Here is a 7,488-nt window from a genome sequence, read left to right on the forward strand (position 1 = left end):
TGTTTCGGGTGTGGCCCAGTGAGCTACGAATGGGGTTTACAGTTTTCAATGGTGGAAAAAAGATTTTAAAAGGGTATTATTTTGTGACATATGCACACGATGGAAAATTCAAGTTCCACGCTCCATAAAGAGATTCTGTTGGAAGACAGGCATTGTCAGCTGTCTGTACATTGTCTGTGACTGCATTTGTGTGGCAGCAATGGTGCTGAATGGCCCGCAGGGCCCGAGATACCGACTATCGAGCTCTTTACAGAAAAAGCCGGTGGACTCCTGCTCTCCGGTAAGGTCCTTTTTGGGAAGAGAAGACTGATGGCTTTTTGTCCATAAAACTTTAATCAGTGATTTCCCTCCAAATGTCATGGCAGTAGTTGGAAAACTTCTGAGTTCACTCTCTCTCTCCCTCCCTCTCTCTCTCAAGCATGTTTCTACACTGTTAAAAATTTAAAAATAAAAGTAAACCAAAGTAACCCACAAACCTTTTGAGGTAAACTTTCAAAGACCTCTAAATAATAAAGGACTCTGACTACTGTGTTTAGAAGTGAGACTGATGACTTAGCTCAAAGCTAGTGATTGTAGCTATAATCAGGTTTCCTTATTACATACCATACATACACTATAAATTATGTATAATTTATACAATTTAATGTATAATTTATCAATCATACATACATTAAAAACCAGCTGCCCCCAAAGCAAAAATAGCTAATATTTCTTGACCAAATGGAAACATTATTGACTGGAAGGCAGGAATAATTTGCCATTTCACCTGCTGTTGCCTTAAAGATCATCTTTCTACAATTTCCTGTTCCTTAATGGATACAGTGCTACTTGAAACTCCCAGTAGATCATTAATGATGCCTCAGTGTCCTAGTGTGAGCTCTGAATGGTTGTGAAGTTACCTCAGTTGCTCAGGGGCGGACTTGGTAATGCTGACATAAGGCGAGTTCAGCTGTCTAAATGTGCAGATCTATGATCCTGCAGGGTTTTACAGGAGAACATTTTACCATAATACACTTATGTGATGCGATAAATATGATAGGGAGAAAGAGCTTATGCCATTCAGAATCATTTGTTATTACTTCTAAGCTATGACAAGACCTGAAGTATCAATTTGTATGTTTTGTAACTCATGGTTCAGCTACAACTGAGGATTCCAAAGCAGTCTTTAAAAGGGAGTGTTTTCTTTCTTATTTTGAGTGCCTGCCATTTGTAACATAAACAAGGGATACTTTCACAATCAAAGTTACTCATGCACATTTCCAGATGAAAACCACATTACAAGATTAAAGCTATCACAAGATTGTAACTATGGTCAAGAGATAGTATCACTGGGGTAACAGAGATGAATTCTGGAGATAGACCCCTTTGGGTTTAAATCCTGACTCCCCCTGCTAACTTACTTTGTAGCCTTCAACTCCACAGCTATCTGTGAGGTCAACCAATCCCCCTGAGCCTCAAATTCCTCATCTAGAAAGTTAGGATAATAACAATAATAAATCCTAATTCAAAGGATTAAATGAAGGAATGCAAATAAAATGCTTAGCCCAGCGCCTGGCACAAATCAAGTGTTCAATTTCAGCTAATAATTTTGGAGAGATATATTCATGAATTCAAAAGCACTCTTTGCAGTCTTATGGATTCTACATGGCTACTTGGTAAATGCTTAGAGAAAGAGTCGGTAACAGTTCCATGGGTAATATTCCCTATGATAAAGCTCATCTATTTGTACCATTTCATTTCCTATGAAACAAACCTACAGAACTACGTTTGCAAAGATAAAAGTTGTGAACGGGGACCAGAGGATGATCCTGGCACAAACACTGCATCTCCCCAGGACCCACCTCCTCTAAAATGAGCTGCAGAATCCACACTCCTCTATGCATATGAGGGATGCTTCTGTGGAGGGAGGTACAGCTATACTGAGGACAGAGAGTAATTCCAGGGAGGAGGCTTTGCAGTGGAAACTTCGAAAACAGATGGATAGTTCAACTCCTTTCTGTGGCGATCAGGCAAATCTGAACCACCTACATGTGGCAGGGCTAGCTCTCACCACGCAGATCTCTGCAGCTGATTTCCAAGATAGTCAAATCTTGAGAAACAAATAAGCAGTCATTCCACAGGTCACACTGAGCGTCCTCGGTGGCTACTCTACACCAGGGCACCCATGGCAGCGGATCTGTTAGACTATGTGGCAGGCATAAGCTTTGAGTTGAGTCTAGCAGTTTCTAGTGTCTTTTCCAAAGAAGACAGAAGAATCTTCACTGTCCCGTGAGTGTGACATACACTTACACGGAGGGGACAGAGTGGCCCACGGTCTCACCTAAGAATTCAAAAGGAATGGCTAGGTCAAGATGGTAGGCTGGTGGGTGGGAGAGGATACCAGCAAATGTTATAGAATATGGTTGCTGCTCCCTGCATTGAGGCGAGGAAGAAAAACAGTGGTTGTAGGACTGGTTTAGAATCAGAAGAAAAGGAAAGAGAGCCAGGATGGGTGGGATCCGACCTCATCCCTCATCAAATGTCACTTGGGGTATGTTCAAAGTAGCAGCCTCTGCATTCTGAAAGGGAAACGGAACTGTTTGCTGGATATAGTGTACTAACTAACCAGTTAAGTTCTTTGTGGTAGGTGGGAAAATGTCCCCCAAAGATACTGGGTCTCAATCCCTGGAACCCATAAATGGTACCTTATCTGGAAAAAGCATCTTCACAGTTGTGATTTAAGTTAAGGATCCTGTGATGGGGAAATTCTCCCAGAGTATCTGGGTAGACCATAAATATCCTCATAAGAAGGAGCCAAAGTGAGCTTTTCTATACACACTAGGAGAAGACAGTGTGAAGACAGAGGCAAAGATGGGAGGGATGTAGTCACAAGCCAAGGAATGCCAGTAGGCACCAGAATTTGGAAGAGGCAAGGAGTAGCTTGTCCCTCAGAGCCTCCAGAGAGAGGGCAGCACTGCCAATACCTTGACGGGGCCCAGACTGATTTCTCACTTCTAGGCTCCCGAACTGTGAGAAAATAAATGTCTCTTGTTTTAAGCCCCCCATTTTGTGGTACTTTGTTATGTCAACTGCAGGAAACTAATACAATGTCATTATAGCTTTTATTATCACCCAAATAATTATAGATTTTATTGGTTCTAGTCACTCATTGTTTCTTCCTTCCTGAACCCACTCTCAGACATTACAAAATTATTTTCCTTTCCGCTCAGTTGGACCTCACTGAGTGTGCCCCTGTAAACACCATTTCTTTCGCTCATCTACGGGATGCTGAGTGATAAAAACAATGTATATCAGTCACCAATGGAGTTCCCAAACAAATTATTTCTTTTCACAGAACAAATATTTATCAAACTGCATGCCAATTAAGTCAAGTAATTATACCCTTAAGAGATGCAGTTTTCAAATTTGTTATCTCAAAACTGTATACTACAGGTGTTCAAGTTTTAATGTGAATCTATCTGGAAAACAGGGAAGTAGCTGAGGCACACAAAGATGCGAAAATATAATAATTTTTTTATAAAATAAAACATTAAATATATATAATAATATAATAAAAAAATAAAATGAGTATTTATAACGTTCTTTGCCTTTTACTGCTATGTGAATAGAATCAAACTCAAGAGGAACTGAAATGAGTGCTGAAATAATGCCGTGTTCTTCCAGTGAGTAAAAGGCTCCTCTGAGACATTTATATGTGCACCATGTTGTAAATCAACTCCTCCACTGCTCTAAATGGTACCCTAGTGACTAGCAAAGGTACATGAAGCATCCTTAAGTATCTGTCACGAAGAGGAAGAAGCTTTTGTACTGCTTCAGTGTTTCATAGTGGGCATAATAATTTTTAAAAGCCATATTTCATAAGTCTCCATGAGGTCTAGTTTTAAAATGACTAAGTCTGCATCTCTAGAATAGCTAAAGGTTTCCTCCCCTGTAAAATGAGGGAATTGGCCTTGGAGAACTCTCTGCCCCCTCTAAAGTTCTAGGAGGATAAGATACTGATGCAGTGTGAATACCTTGGTATTTGGGGAGTTAAAGTTTTGAAACAGACTGCCCAGGTAGTGCTGTGACTTAGCAAGGAAAGTAGCCAAAATAAACATCTGAGTGTGGACCGTTCAAGTGCAAGGTCGTGACCAGGTCCCAGGTGCTTCTTTTCTTGAATGAAGCTTTTTCTCTAGTCATCTCAAAGACACAATATTTGTCATCTATAAATATATCTCTTCTGTTAATGTCATTCTGATTGTATCAAAAACGTGCTTTGACAATGAGCAGCAGAGTTGCTTGGTATCATCTTGTCCTCAGCTGACATGTTTACTTATTTTTATCCAGTCCTCAGCTGAAGCCCAAGATGAGCTCATTTCTCATGCTGGGTGGCAAGTAAGCCTCATGAGTGCAAAAGGAGACATCCAATTCCTTCACATCCTTAGAGATTATCTCACAAACCAAGCTTCAGTTTAGAATCCTGAGAGCCGCCTAACACTAACTACTTAACTCTGCAGAGAAATAGACCAAAATTTGAATTTCCAGATAAAAACTGGGGAAAAAAAACCCTTATGTTAAAAAAAACAAAGTTTCAAAAGTTATGTATAATTTAACATTTTGAAATTTTATGGAAAAATTTTAAAAATAATACTTAAGGAAATATTATTAATTTTAGAGTTTTGGGGGTTGAATAGCTAAAATGTTTAAGGTAAGTTCTTTACATACTGTAGCATATTTTTATACTTCTAAAATGATATCTAAAAGCATTTCAAACAAAAGATAGTTTGACCAACTATCATTTTACTACCTGGGCACTGAGCAGCACCATTTGACTCTTACATTAACAAAAAATGTATTTCTGCTTCAGGGAGTATCAACTTTATCAGAAGGAAAGCAAGGAGGATTCTGGACCTTTGGTGACCTTTGACCCAGGAGTTGCCCAATTTACCTGCTTGATGGTGCAAAGATTAGAGATGAATTTCAGGGTTGTGAATGTTGATGGTTTCCTCTATATTCAAGTATTTTTCTTGCATCTCAAGAAATTCTGCCCACCAACCCCCCCTACACACAATTTTTTTCAATATATCACTCCATTGGTAAAATGAAATTATGTAAATAGTAAAGCAACTGGTAAATCTATAATTGCTGTCTTAGTATATTCTACTTTTAAAAATTTCAGTGTATCAAAAAGCCATCGTATTAACACAACATTGTAAATCGACTATGCTTCAAAAAAAAAAAGATTTAAAAAAATTGATCGTACACATCATGTTTCTATGTATATAAATAATCTCCAATTAATGAAACTGCATGAATATCTGGAAAGGGAATTATTTAAACAGCTGGTAAATATTTTAGTTCTCTTTCTAGCACCTTCTTCAAGAAACAATAGCCAACAAAGCAAAAGAGAACCTTCCGAACTATCCTCCAATATACCACATTACAGCTCTAAGAGAGGACCAAGGGATACTGAGTAAATCTTAAAGAAGTTGTTTCCTTGAAGTTGGTCAGGTATAAGGAAATATCGTATCTCCTGATCTGTGGACTGAAGTAGTACTTTCTGGTAGTGTACCTCTGACTCTCAGGCATCCTTACGCTGGGGTCTAGGTCTGCTTGCTAGCAGGGGGACTTGGGAGGTTATGTAACCTCTCTGTGCTTCAGTTTCCTCATTTGTAAAATGGAATTAAGTGTTTTCCTAATACGCTTCTAGGGAAACAGGAACATGGAAGCACCTCCATCTCATTTGCTCGGAAATTCTATGGACATTTTGTACTATTTAATTCCTGCCTGTAACATAACTAGCATATAATCATAGTGGATTTACTCAACATGACACTATTGTAAATATAACATTTCAAAGATGATTTAAAATATCTTGAAAATAATTTCCCCAGGGAAGTTCTATTCCTATTATTATCTTCTATTTCTAACAGAACTCCCTGTGCCCACATATCCCTCACATGACCAGCTGTTTCTGCTCTAGTACACAGCTGCCTTAGCACGTTCACATCGCATTGACTAGCTAACTAACACCCCAGAGTCTCTTTAGAGAATCCCCAAACCTCGGCTTTCACTGACCAAAATGAGTGTCTTTCCTTGTTGGCAAATATATGGGTTTCAGATGACTACTTGCTGGTTTTTCTAACTTATGTTTTAATTAGTTTTCTCTCTACCTCATCCCATTTTGTGCCCTCTTTTCCTCTTATACGTTTGCAACATCTCCTAGGGAATAACACCTATGTTTTGAATTACAGATTTGTTGACTACATCCTTTAGGTAATTAAGATGTTAACAAAGACTCAATTATAATCCTTTTAGCATTTCTCTGAATGTCTAATCAACCATTACACATATCACTAATTGAGATGAATTTTCATTTTCTCTTCAGTTTTTACTTGAAGCATGAAAATGATGGGGGTAGACTTTTCTCCTGATATACTCAATACATATATATTAACACATAATGTTGTTAACAAAAATCTGAGTAACTATCAGTTTTTAATTTAGATGATTTCATTCTGGTTATATAATTAATCTAAAAATATAATTAAAGTAAAAAATTGTCATTCAGACACTCTGCAATTAGAAATCATTAAGAATGAGCTTAGACATGTGAGGTATTATTTCTAAGTGATTACTAAAATAAAATTACGTTCAAATTTAAAAATTAAAAGGTTTAATTTCCCAAAAGGTTATACATAAAAATGATAGGCATTTAAAAACACATTTGTGTATTCGAATCTCGTAGAATATAATTAAACCCAGCACACACTGCCCAAGTTTTGCGTCATATATAGAGTAGAAATGAACAGATTGGGAAGTTCAGATAGAGACTTAGGTTTTCAACAGATTCCAATTCTGCTACTTAGAGAAAAATTCAACTCATCAAATTACCACGGCCAGTATCACTAAGAACACTTGTTGATATTTTATATCTGCTCTCTGTAGCACGTGGTGTTGGTTATTAAATTTATAAAATAGGTAGCTATGCTATAGAGCAATGCCTTCATTTTGGTGCTAGATGTCTTCCAAACAAATATAAGATCCCATGGAGTTGGGCTAATGAGGAAATAAGCAAACATGAAAAGCAGAGGCACTAAGCATGCTCCGCTTTGAGTTGGTTGGCTGCCAGCTATATTCCACTTTGCATGCATTTCTCTTTTTATGTCATTGCTATAGGAGTTATGACAAAAATATCAGTTCACCAAATAATGCATTCTATTTCTTTGTCATCATAAAACAATCTAAACATTAATTTTGGTAAAACACTGCTAACGTATTCATTATAAATGTTAAACTGGTACTTTCTCTATGTTCAATTTGAACTGGATGAGACACGATTCATTAAACCAAGTGTCACTGTAAGGAAGGTATCCCTAATTATTTCACACTAATTAGCTTATATAGTGAAAAGTTCTGTTTTATTCACGTTGGTACACGTTGATGGTTTGGGATAGCAAATTCTGTCATATTTTAAAAATAAAAGTGTCATGGGAATATGGATATATA

At 37.5% G+C, this 7,488-nt stretch overlaps 1 protein-coding gene across 2 annotated transcripts in view; it reads right to left on the reverse strand.

Annotated features, from left to right (window-relative positions):
* The window catches only part of PRKG1 (protein kinase cGMP-dependent 1), a 1,109,393-nt gene that overhangs the window by 77,593 nt on the left and 1,024,312 nt on the right, over positions 1 to 7,488 (reverse strand). The window lies entirely within an intron of this gene.

Source organism: Vicugna pacos, chromosome 11, assembly GCF_048564905.1.
Source record: "Vicugna pacos chromosome 11, VicPac4, whole genome shotgun sequence".
NCBI classification, from domain to species: Eukaryota; Metazoa; Chordata; class Mammalia; order Artiodactyla; family Camelidae; genus Vicugna; species Vicugna pacos.